General features: G+C 38.7%; 1 protein-coding gene across 2 annotated transcripts in view; it reads left to right on the top strand.

Annotated features, from left to right (window-relative positions):
* dab1a (DAB adaptor protein 1a) overlaps positions 1–13,763 on the top strand; it is a 368,477-nt gene that overhangs the window by 108,752 nt on the left and 245,962 nt on the right. For both annotated transcript variants that reach the window (XM_028443731.1, XM_028443733.1), the window contains exon 2: positions 7,679–7,693. The gene's annotated coding sequence lies outside the window, so the exon portion shown is untranslated. The remainder of the gene's footprint in view (positions 1–7,678; positions 7,694–13,763) is intronic.

The following is a 13,763-nucleotide window of genomic DNA, read 5'->3' as shown; positions in this document are numbered from 1 at the left end:
TGCTAATCTGACTAAAGACAGCTTCTGCCAATCATTCAGACACATTAAGGTAAAGTTGTTAAAGCACAGTTTCCTGCTCCATCCAAAGCTGTCCAAACTGTCAAAGCAGTGGTTGGACAATTCTCTCTACCTTGTGAGCCACCACTGGCCCTGACTGATTTGCTTGCCTCATCAGTGCTTTATTATACACAGAAAAGCCCATTGGCAGCTTTCTCCGTCGAAAGGTCTCAGCAGCAGCTTTTAAATCCCCATTAAGACGCCCATAGGACCAACTTATCACGGCAGTGCTTTGTACTCAGTGAGGTGAAATCCGTCTTCCTCTTTGTTGATATACAAACTCAGTAGATTTATTGCTGGAAGTTTCTTTCTTTCTTTCTTTCTTTTTTTTTTAGAAGAATATTAACCTACAACTTAAAAAAAAAACTACCAAAGTATGTATATTTTATTGGGCAGATTTGAGTTTATATTTATAGTTTATTATTACCCAGATTCCCCTGGTGGGGAAATACTACAGAAACATCAGTTAAGTGTAGCAGGCATTTCTAATCAAATTAAAGCTAATTATGCACAAATTATGATTAATGTTGACTTCATCAAGCTACTAGTTTATTACATACCTATTGAATTATTGTGACTAACAATCTAGCAACAATGTGCATGAATTAATGCACTGCCATCAAGCATGATATTATGAGCCAATTACTGCAAAGAAAAGCCAAACCGGTTAGTTTCATTTCTACTGTTCTTCCTTTTATTGATTTATTCAATAATTTGTTTCCTGTATGTGCTTATTTCTGCATTAGGTAATTAATCGTCAGCATTGGAGCTGATGTTTAAAGGCAAAGCACATGTAATAAGGGTTTAAGGTTCAGGGTTTTTGAGGCTGAAAGTCATGAAGACGCTTAAAAATGCAGCTGTAAGGACAGAAAAAAAGGGGGAATAAAGGGGAGAGCTTTTTGGGGTCCATCCATAAAGTCAGCAAAAATGATGCTCCATTGTTCTATGAATCTGTGATAACAGATGACAAATCGTGAATGTGGTTAAATTGGGAAAAATAAGCATGATATATGATGAAAAGAGATTAAAAGTCACAATAATGAGTCAACATATGCAACAATATTTGGGAAAAGTGGTGGAAAGGGTTTATAAGTGCCAAAAATGTCTTGAAAGTGGAAACAATGTGGAGAAAATTTATCGGAATTTAATGGAGAAGTGGCAGAAATGTGAGTAATGTAGCAACAGTGCATTAGAAGGAGCAACATAAGGGCAAAAAAAAGTGATGAAAATATGTTAAAATATGTCCAGTTTGGCGTAGTTGCAGAAAAGGGGTAAAAATAAGCAAAAATGGGCTCAAATTGTTCAAAAAATATTCTTAGTTTCTTGAAGGCATCTGGTGACCCCCCTCCCAGTGTCTCGTGACAGCAAATGGGTCCTGATCCCAAAGTTGAGAACAGGTAAATATGATGTTTCAATAATATAATGTAACAGCTGATTGGCTGAAATTTGCAAAATGACAATGCACACATATTGAGGGATATTACATGTGTTTGGGGCATTTCTTCCACAAATTGATAGCAAAGTTTTATTTTTTAGCTTTTGACCTATCATCTAACATGCGATCATGTGATGTGTATAGGAGGATGAGTTATTATTAATGGGTTATTTAACTAAGAATATTAATTATGATTCTTAATATTACTTCAAATTTTGCGGGGTGCCACTCCTTTTAACAGGAGAAATATGTCTAAGTTTTTAGACTAAACTCATCAATGTGAAACCAGGGAAAAATGAATTCTAACAGCAAATCTACACCATCATCACAGCTTTAATGAATCAGAGGAATCAAAGATTATGTTTAACCTTTTATTCAAAAGTCAACAATTAACACAGTCAAAATATCAATTGAAATGGGATAATTAAATCATGATAAAATGCATTTCTAGGCTAATAAAAGTGAGGGTTATATGTAATAAAGTGAAATCACTAGTCTAGGAGGATGCTAGTCTACTAAATATTGAATAAAAATGCAGGATACATATTCGAATAATAAGATCATAAAATCAAAGAATAAAATCATAAAGAGAGCTCATAACAAAGAGAGGAGGACGGACAGGGGAGACGAACAAACATGAATGAGATGAACTGTGTGGAACATGTTGTGTGTGTACGTTTGTAGTTATGGAAGTATGTACGTGATCTATTGTGGATGAAGTTGCTGATGAAATTCATTCAGGTACCTTGAAGATGATGTCAGGGTTGGACCTGGAGGTGCTGTTTGAAGAAATGCAGCAGGACGTGCCACCGTTGGGTTCTGTTGCGTTTCAACAGATTAGCCCCTTCAGCCGTTCCAGGCGGTTTCTGGCCTTCGCAGCTGGGTTAGGGAATGGCTCGTGGCTTACCCCAATGGGTCGCAGGCCGGGCTTCCTTTCGGCTGTTACGCACGTCACTAGCTGCTGGATTTGTCCGAACCAAGCAGCTGTTCATTAAAACGAATTTGGAGACGCCTTTTGGAGGAGGTGTCTTGGTTGATCATTCTGAGATCATATCGGTGATTGGTCAATGTCTCTGCTTTCAGCTTGTGGGTGTGTCTCAAGTGTGTGTATGTGAGTGGAATGACAGACAACAAAGGAAGTTCCTAAACATAAAAGAATGCCTAATAATTAATTCCACATATTTCAAAACATCTTTTCAACATCATATCTTGAAATATCATGTATTACGAAAGAGTTTGATACCAAACACGACTGGAAAATATCCTAGGAACACTTTAGGAACCGGTTAATGAATTTTACTTGTAATTACTCATAAACATAAATGTCAAAAATCATGTTATGCCTCTTCTTAACTATATGGTTGCAGTAGATACCTCAAACTAACTTTTGTGATGTTTTCTGGTATTTTTAAGCACTTTTAAATGATAAACACTTTAAAATAGCATTCTGTTGGTTATTGAATTACATGAAAAGAGGACAGACAACATTTGCAATTTCAATTTCTGTCGAAATCATTCCAATAATGTTTTCATTTGTAACTTTTCAAACATAATACAATTTCTTTGTTCTCCCTTCTTCACTGGGAGACATCTCAGATAAGGGGCCTGGAAAGTGTCCTTCTGTGACATCTTACCACAGGGGGTCAAAGGGTCATTGGGACAGTTCTTTGATCTTACAGCATCCCAAAAGTATCTGTTTGTAAAGGGGGGAGAAGAGGGATGTTCTTCTTTTGATCGTAAGGTAGCAGAGAGGTGATCTTGGATTCTCCTGTTCTTTTGTTCGGGCAGGAAGAGGGAGAAGATCCCCCTGTGGGGCACGTTTGCACTTCACAGTAGGCGACAGACTCCCCGACTCCACTGGCTGGTGAAACTAGTGTGCTAAGTCAAAGATCAACTTGGGGGTTTAGTTCCCTACATCTGTTATGTATAGCTTTAAGAATAAGTCAACATATTTGGAAATAAATGCATGTGATGAATAAAGCAGCACTAATAATGAGAACATCAAGAAGATTTGTTCGATAAATAGTCTAATATAGATGTTGACTGAGGAGGTGCGAAATGAGAGAGAGATCAAGAAGTAGCGGAACTGAGTGGGACTTCATTGTCAAGCACGTGACAAGAAAGTATAAGGAAAAATATCAGGCTTTGGTTTTTCCTATCCACCTATAACTGTAAGACAATACTGTATGTCAAAGCCAAAATACTTCAATTCATGCAGAAATCATATTCATTCAAAAATATTTAGCTTTCTCATTCTTCAAATCTTTATATTTTCTATTTCTATGTACACAACATTTCTCCCAATAATGTTCGAGTTCACATCTTCTCATTTCTGTGCCGGGTCCAGAGTGTTAAAGGTCCCATGTCATGCTATTTTTCACCCATCTCCATTAGTTCCAAAAACCCAATATTTGAGGTTTATTTTCCCAAACTCGCCTGTTTTCCAGAGTTTTAGCCTCTGAAAAGTCACTTTCTGAGCAACTCTACACAAACAGGCTGATTTGCGGCCTACTTATGCATATTCATGAGTGGGAGTGGGAGACACTGACTTCCTCCCCCCCGCACGCTGTCGTAGGGCCAGAGGATGGCCCGCCCTCCTCCCACCCACTCCGTAGCCAAGCTCATGCTGCTTTATAAACACGAGACAGAGCGTGGGGGCGGGGTGTTCACCGGTACATACATAGACTGTAGAAAATACATATAGTACTGCGCGAAGGACGCTGAAATGCTCACCTTTGTGGGTGTGTCTGTTTACATGTCAATCACAGTCGAGAGATTCCTGGAGGCGTGGCTTCTCCAGCTCAGTGCCGCATCAAAGTGGGAACGCGTCATCAAATTGGAGCGAGGTGTTAGGGCTCATCCTGTAGTAAGAAAGGAGCAAATCACCCTCTAACTCAGGGGTTCTATACATCTATACATTACTAATCTATACATTTTCCTGTGCAGCATGCATTTCACAGCATGCCTGTCAAAAGAAAAGTTTCTTTAAAAATAAAAGGCATATTGCGTATTAATTTATTTTTGACTAGCTGTCCGCGATCCATCCAGTACAGGTCGGTGATCCACTTTTGGGTCCCGACCCACCAATTGAGAATCACTGCTCTAACTAACGATTGACGGAATCAATGAAAAAAACACTTTGGGCATGTGTATGAAGCCCAAATAGCACTTTTATGATGTTTAAAGTCCATTTAGCTTAACATGGGCCCTTTAAGAAACACCAAGGTTCCTGCTTGGGATTGAGTTTATTTTGATAACATGTTTGTGTGTGCATCCTTGTTCTGTACACACACACACGCACGCACGCACACACACACACACACACACACACACACACACACACACACACACACACACACACACACGCTTTGAATTAAATGTCAGTCTCACAGATTGATGTTCTGTCTGATAGAAGACCACAGCAGGAATGAACCCATTGCAGATTGAAGATGGGAATAGAAGACACACTTGGAAAAAAGAAAATACATCAGATTCTCTCTGAGTCGATGGAGCACATGCACACAGTGCAGAGCAATATTTTTTTTTAGAGCTGTATTTCCCCATGAACAAAGTAGCGTGCTGTCTTACCATGGTCTATATTCAACATTCCTAAAGCGTGCACCAGCAGGAAAGGGCATTGGGTTAAATGCATCGTTTCTCAGCACATATATGGGTCACATGCTGCTAATGTGCTGTGAGGAGCTGCCAGGGCTCCATGCAGAAAGGGCTTTTTCAGCAAAGTGAAAGACTTAGAGTGGTGGGGGTGTGCATGGACAGATAGGAGTAGGTGCGTGAAATGTGTGAGCATAAAGAAGGAGTGATTCAGGGAAAATTGTACTTCTGGCATCCATTCAAGTTTTTTTTAAAGACTTGGCAGACTCCTCTGTGGGTGACCTCACTACTGTGTATTGCAAGCTTTTAAGGTGCCGCCAAACTACTACATAGTTTGCATAATAATGCTGTGGAGGTGACACAGTTGAAAAAGCAACATTATTTCACAGTCAATTAGAAATTAATTGTAAATAATTGCAAAATCTATGAATTGATTTATCAATGAAAAAAAAAAATGTTGAGCAACTCAAAAAGAAATACAATCATTCCATTAGTGTTGCCAACCAGGAAAAACATGCAACTCAATCTGGAAGAGAAAAATGATGTATATTACACAGTCCAAAAACATGTTGTAAAAAAAAAAAACTGTTGCTTTCAACACAGTTTTGTCTGCTACTGTTCTGCAAGTTTGTTTGAGCCTCATCTATTAAGGTCTTACTAATACTCACTATCGGTGCCAGGATTTTGGTTGTGAGTGGGCCCCCAGAAAACTGGATGGGCCAGTTTAAATAAACCAAAAAAAAAATCCCAGACATCTCCGTAGCAACACTGAATCTGCATTCAAGGCAACTCTGAACTTTGCCTTTCTCATTTGAAAATTCTGAGAAATTACAATGAAGTTAACAATGTTTGTGTGATTAAAGCTATGATTATTTTGAATAGACCACATTATGAAGCATATTTTAACAACAAGGCATTCAAAGTGACTTATGTAAGGCTTTAAAACATTAAAAATAAATCATTTTTAATGCATTTTGAAATCATAAAAATAGCAACAATAAAAGCCTGCATTACTGTGTTCCACAGCAGCAGTAAGTAATTTGTGAACAGAGTGAATATCAGTGACGTGCCGTGAGCACTAGGGTTGGGTAGGCAGGACGTTGCAATTCGAGACCACCAATGTCAACACCAATAACAATTCCATATGTTTCTGCTGGCAAGTGTTAATCTAACAAAATCAACATCGTAAAACACCATTACAGAAACATAAACAATTATTTAATATAGTCTCCATACTCTCCCAACAAGATATATCTCATGACACGGCAGCGCATTCGTTGTTTGTGTTAGAAACACAGAAACACGGAAAAAAATGACAACAACAACAACTCGGAAAAGCCTCAGCGAAGCACATCCACAAAGTCATTCCTTCCTTTTGTAACATTCACTGTGAAAAATACAAACAATGTTCTGACCTTTCCTTTGCTGAAGGTCTGGTAGCTCAGGTGTTCGTTTCCCATCTTTTAAAAGCTGTCGTTTTTCCTCAAAAAAAAGTTTCTTTAGCGTCTCTAGCACTGTCATCCTGACTGTAGTGTTATCCCGCCCACTAGCTAGAGAACATAGCAGCTGCAGTAGCCACTCTCTATCAATTCACTAATGCACTCTGAAAGTACGTATAGAATTTAGCATAGCACGTCCAAAGGCAGCATAGAGAGCTGCCTTTTTACATAAATGGTTTTCATCTTGGGGAGCTGATTGTGAATGCACAAACACATAAAAACACGCTATGGGGCCAGAGGCAGAGCAGCAATGTGCTTTTGGAAGAGGGTGTGGCCTCCTCCTGCCTTACAGCGGAGTGAGACTGTGCAGCGTCTCTGTCGTCCCAGGGAATGGCGATGTTTAGTCATTTAGGCTATGAAAAGCACAAAACGCTGACACATTAAAACTTTTAGGTACTGTAGGCTATCGGAAATGGAAAAATAAATAATTTATAATTATAATATAATTAAAACAAATAATCAAAATATCAATTCACCCTTGGGTAGGCACTGCCTACCTTGCCTACCCTGACTACACGTCACTGGTGAATATTCCTAAAGTTTTTACCATTAAAATGCTTTTAATCACTGTTTTACCACCAACATGTAGCACTGCACAGGTGCCATCATTCTTATGAGACGTCAAACAAAATAATTTTTAGAGGAAATTCAACTTTACCGTGTAGGAGCTCCGACTCCAGGACCCCCAGTCGATTACCCTAGAATTCTGGGTGTCATTGAACGCAGCATGATGATGCAGCCTGAGTCGGGCTTAAGAGTCCATGTGGGATGCAAGCTCGCTGATTGGCTGAAAAACTGTCACTCAAAGCTTTCCTTCGGCTTGTTATTGGATGAACAGCACCTGAGCCTTGATTAAAATGGGGGGGCCCAGGCCAATCTGTGCCCACTTGTGGAGCTGCGGGTGCTTGTACTGTGAAAAATGTTCGGATTTTCAAGGGTTTTTTCTTTTTGAAGTCTGGATGATAAAAAATATATATATATATATATATATATACTTAATCATTTAAGATATGGTAACACTGGATGTATCACTAACTATTTCCTCTTTTTTTGTTGCTTTTACTGCTTTTCCCAGGAGGAGCTGCAGCAGGTTGGTGCAACTAAACTGTCAATTCTGTATGCATGAATGATACAATATGAGCCTCAAAGTGCTGAACTGTTTGCTTTGATTCCTTACTTCCTAAATAATGCCTGAAGATTCCTAAATTCATATTTTGGGTAAGATTTCATGGTAGTTGGTGACAGTAATTGAAGGTTTTCCAAGAATCTGACAGTAATACAAAATTGTTCATCCCTGGACTGAAAGAGACTTGCATGCTGCATTTATAGGCATTACGTGAGAAATGGTCATGCTGAAGAATGTAAGTCACTTCACAAAGTCTCACATTGTCCAGATTTTGAGGTTTAAACATGAGCCTGTTGGGCTTCCTTAAATCCCTAAAATGAGGAGCTGTGCTTGGTGAGCTTTCCTTGGTGCTGAACTCATAAGATTTGGAAGCAGAAATGTTCACGCTCAGCTCGAGTCCTCGACAGGAACACTGAGGATAATAAATGCTGCATGGGACTTGAGATAGTATCTTCCACATTCTGGGAAGTCATTTCTGTTTTTTATGTTGAGCAGACAGTTTGTAGTAGAGCTCGGGAGAATAAAATGCTTTTTTTCCACACTGTATATTTGCTTTGGATTTACACATCTTTGAATATATTTTGACCTTACTCTTTCTCTCTGTCTTTCTCTACTTGTTTATATTTTTGTTCTACCTCCCATCAAACACATTTTCTTATTTTGATTGAAGAAGTTTTTAATTAGAGCCACTGAGTTACACGATCTTTAGCTTGATGGGTTTCTTTTACAGTCCAAAACATGGACAAACCAGAGCAACCAGTGAGCGCAATCCTATGCCAAGCGCCATATATCCTCTTTGCCAGATATTTGCAGTTATCTGGATCAGTGATCATCATCATGGTACCATGATCATTCACACTTTAAAGGCTTGGAAAAAAATTCTACCCCATTAATAACAATGCAGTACAGGTAGGTCCAAATGTGTGAGCTCCCACATTTTTTAGAAAATGTACTATTAAATATGCAATCCAGATCCGATCAAAATGAAACTCAGCACATTAAGTGAGGAACCAACCCATAACTGAGTCACATTTCATAAATATTGGTCAATTGAGAACCAAGATATGAATTTATGAAATTTAAGCAATTATGAGATTGGGATTTTTTATGAAACTGATTCAGTATCCCCCTCCAATCTTCCATAAGGTCTTTCTTTTGTAATATGTTTGTCAAAATCAGTGATGTCATTTTGGCATAATCCTGCTAATAGAGAAAAAAGCTAACAAGTAAAATTTTAATAATAGTAATAATAATAACTAGAACTGCAAGCAGTTCTAGTTATTATTATTATTATTATTATTATTATTAGGTTTTGCGGAGCCCATGGAAGTACGTCACGAAGGATGATGGGCTTGGGTTTTGTAATAGTAATGGGCGTGGCCCAGCCCAGGTGATTCAGTGCTATTCAGGAATGGGCGTGGCCTATGTCAGAAGACGTGACTGTATTTAGGGAAGACGTGGATATAAAGTTTATGAAGATGTGATTTAAAATATGAAAGCTACAGGCCAAATTGCGTTTGCACTTATGTATATATATTACAGCCCTCAACATAATACTTCAGCTGAAATAAATGTTTGTTGTTTATGTTGTAATAAGCCATGCCCACTTTGATCAATCGTGATTAACTTTGAGATCTGGCCTCGGGAGCGACCCAAGGTCATACCCACCGAATTTGGTAAAAGTTGGTCTTGCCATTTAAGAGATATACATTTCCCATATTTGCAGCGCCCCCCAGTAGCCAACATTATTCAGATTTGGCGCATACCCCCACAGTCACATGCCAACCAAGGATCTTAGATTTGGTGGTGTTAGCATTTATTTTGCCCGAGATATGCAACAGTTTGCGTTTTTATTGCTAGCTAGAAAACTTTTACTTGTTAATAATTTGCGCATGTTTTGACCGAACAAAATTCTTTTCTCAACTTTAGATCAGGTCCAACTGAAGACTACGTGCCAAGTTTCACACTGAAAAGATAAAGGAGGAGTTTTAAAAAGTAGGTTTTCCAAACACATGTATAGACAGAAATGGGCGTGGTCCAACCCAGGTGATTCAGTGCTATTCAGGGAATCTGTGGATGTGAGATTTTTTAATGTGCGACATACGATAAGGGAGTTATAGGCCAAAATGCGTTGAGCTTGGTTTTAGCGCCACCTGCTTGTGGACACTTGTGAGTTTTTGAGTCCAAGGTAAGCTGAGGGGTTTGGACCAACCCTCCAAATTGCACTGCCCTCCCTTGCACGATTTAGCCTGCAGCACAACTTTTACCAACGGAAAAATAAAAGGTAAGAAGAACGACAACTAAAAATTGGAACAATTACAATAGGGCTCCTAGGAAACGCGTATGCAACATTATTAACAATAGCAATAATGTTGGTGAAAATATTACCTCCTTAGCACAGGTAACAATCACTTAAATCTCCAAAGGTCTAAAGGAGTGAATGCAATGACATGTCTCTCTTGGCTCTGCGATCATTCTATTCTGTCAAAGCCGGTATCTGCTTAAATGCATGACTACATTTTGGACCTGTTCTAAAATATACCTTTTAATGATATATGGTATGAACAAATTATTATTTTTATGTAAATTAGGTTACAATATCACTCACAAATTTCTTCATATGTTCCATAAGCCTTGATTTTCTGAGTGTATTTAAACAGTTTATTTTTCATGTTGGGTTTGTCCATTGATACGCCTTAAAAGCGTTCTGAGAAAAACAGTGATTCAAAAAAGATTAGTCAAATCCTGGTTAGACTATTTTCCAGATGGAGTTCTATTTGTTTAGACGATCTTGTGTCAGCAGGGCTGCAACTTCTGGTCCACAAACACAAATGGATCCCCTTACCGCAGTTTGAAAATGTGTGACACATAAGAAGAACATCAAGCCCCTCATACTTTTCTTGAGGGCAGCTGTTTGTACAAGGACTTGGAATCAGATTTTGACAACATAAAACATGGCAGCATTAATCAAACACAGAGCTCACACTTTAAGCACGTTTCCTCATTTCTGAGTTTTTTTTTTTTTTAATAATTTGGTTTTCCAAGTGCTTTTTATCAAACCTGGATCACCTGCTGGGTGTAAACTTTGAAAAGCTTTTTGCCTTTACAGATTAGCTCGACCTCAAATGGAACATCTGACTGCATGTTATCTTAAACTTAATAAAAACCAGCAGCTTAGCCTAACAAGTGTGGATTGTGACAGCAGCGGTACATATGTAAACAGATGGTGGGGAGCAGAGGCTGAACTGAAGGCTCAGAAGTGTCTTCACTTCTTAGCTTCTCTCTTTCCATGTACAGGATTGTACGCTCACATCACAGTGAGAGACGCCTCCAGCAACGTCTCTCCTGCTGGTCCAGATACTTCAGCACCATCGCACTCAGCACGAACATGCAACACTCACTCACTTCTCCCTCAATTACACTCTTACGCTCTCCAAGAAGTTGTCTGCCTGATGTGTGCTGCATCTACACTGCTGTGCATTTTAGTTTTTGGCCTTTTACGGACATTGAAGCATATTTGTCTAAGTCAGTGTTTCTGAAATGGGGGTATGTGTACCCCTAGGGGTACGCGATGGCACTACAGGGGGTACTTGAGACAGCGAGAGTGAAAAATTAACTAATGAAAGCATTACAAATAGGGAGTTTAATAATGTTGTTTTTTTTGTTGAAAATGATGATCACAATAATGATGATGGAAATGACCTTAATTAAAACATGAACTGAAAATACAAGGCAGGAGATGTCTGGAAATTATAAAAACTACAGAATGAAATCTATTCAGGAGCCACTAAACACTGTTTAAAAAGGATTTTATTAAAATGTGTGCTAACACTCATTCATTCCATCATTATGTTCTACAGTTGTTTTTTCATAGTATTCTAAGCAAAATGTTGAAGTCAGACAAAGGGGGTACTTGGATTTAGAAATAAAAGAAAGGGGATACTTGAACCAATTCAGTTTGAGAACCACTGGTCTAAGTAGCGATGGTGCAGTGGTTCTGCTGGTCCTGGGTTCAAGGCCGTGACGTGGACACTTTGGTCCTTTCTGTGTGGAGTTTGCATGCTCTCTCCGTGCTTGCAACTATTCAAAAATATGACTGGAGTCTCTAGATTGCCTGTAACAGTGGATGGGTTTGGGGGGTTGTATTTTGTGTACGTGTGTGTGTGTGTTAGCTCTGTGATGGACTGGTGTTCTGTCCAAGGTGTACCCCTGCCTGGAAGCTGGACTCAGACTAATGCGACCCTTAAAGAGCAATCAAGTCAAAAGATGAATGAATGGATATTAGAAGAGCTTCAATTGTTCTGATCAGTTTTATTTGAACAGACAGAGTCAAAATTGGCTGAAACACAACAATGACATTATAGTCAAACTGGAAACAGAATCACTTCAACCTTCAGGTTAGAATAAACATATGTTATCTGGTTGTGCACATGTGAGTTTTTGTCATTGGTGATTTCAGAGTATGAATGTAGTGTGTGTGTGTGTGTGTTGGTGGTGGTCGGAGGGGCAGATGGCGCACTATGGCAGCCTCACTTCCGTCAGTCTGCCCCAGGGCAGCTGTGTCTACAATAGTAGTTTACCACCACTAAATGTGGAGTGAAAGAATAATGCCTTAATTCTGTAAAGTGACTGAGTGTCCAAAAAAGCGATATATATAATTGATGTATTATTATTATTATTATTATTATTATTATTATTATTATTATTATTATTCACAGCAACAGTGTGTTTTCATGTTGAAGGGCGGACACACAACTTAAACCACATTCAGTTAAATCTCCAAATTATTATCTTTTTGTACAATAATTAGCACAGATAGCACATTTTGTATGCAATACTTATTTGGAACTATTGCTATTGTATCAGTGTTACTCTTATTTCTGTTTGATGGATTTCTCAAAGGAAGTTCCACATTTCCTTGTGTGTCACATCACTGCCTCAATCTTTGATGTAAAAAGACTAAACACAGCCTTACTATACATTATATATTAGTAATTTGTATATATAATTTTTATAAATATGTTTGATTACGACTAATATGTGCTTTTTATTAAAAAAAACAATTCTGTTACATTTACCACACCTAGTCTGTTATTGCAGGTCCTTCTGTGTTATATTTGTGTATCATTTATCTGATTGCGGCGTACAGTTTATGCTTCAGGGCTTGTTGTTGTTGACGTGTTTGCAATGCTAATGCAGTTGTGAGTAGCATAAATGTGTACATAAATGGACACACCTATCTATCTGAATGACAATACGCTTTACACGTTTCAATGACACGTCAATATAAACAAATGCATCTCTTTGCTTCCTGTCCCTGTAACAGTAATAGGAGTGACACAATGATACATTTGAACTGTCTAGCTGCATAAAACCAACACTTCATATTATGCAGAAAACTCATTTAAAAACACGTACATACACACAGAACCATTTAGTGTAAGGCTCTGCTACCTGCTGCGTTCTGTCTTCATGACGCTTCTTTCACCAACTCACAGATGCCATCATTCAGCTCTTATCTTCATGGTGGAGGTTGTCTGTAGGGCATTGTGCTTGCTTGTTACTCGCCTATGTTTTTCGTCAACGTGTATTTTATTTTAAATTAGTAAGAGTCTAGTTATTGTCAAAAACTATGACGAAAATTTTTCTTCAACCAAATGAGCACCACTTGCATGTGTCTGTGCTTTACACCCAGAGACTGAGCAATGGTTTCCAGCGGGGAGTATAATTAGGAGAGTAAAAAGAGTTTAACTGCACTAAATGATGATGAAGTACTGGCCAGAGGAGTGTAAAGGAGGTGGTCAGCAGGCCTGCATACACATTAGGTAGAACTTTAGAGCTGAAATGGGATCATTGCAGCAGGTCTTAATCAGACTTCAATTACAGCCATTTCTGATCAATTGGTTCCAGAGCTCGACGACAAACCAGGTTTCTGCCTTTGATCAATTCCCACACACACACACACAGATTAGACTTTGTTTTTCTGCTGTGAAGCGCACACACACACACGCACACACACAGGCTTCCAAAAAAG

Source organism: Gouania willdenowi, chromosome 4, assembly GCF_900634775.1.
Source record: "Gouania willdenowi chromosome 4, fGouWil2.1, whole genome shotgun sequence".
NCBI classification, from domain to species: domain Eukaryota; kingdom Metazoa; phylum Chordata; class Actinopteri; order Blenniiformes; family Gobiesocidae; genus Gouania; species Gouania willdenowi.
The sequence above is the reverse complement of the archived record's forward strand: the minus strand, read 5'-3'. Positions and strand labels throughout refer to the sequence as shown.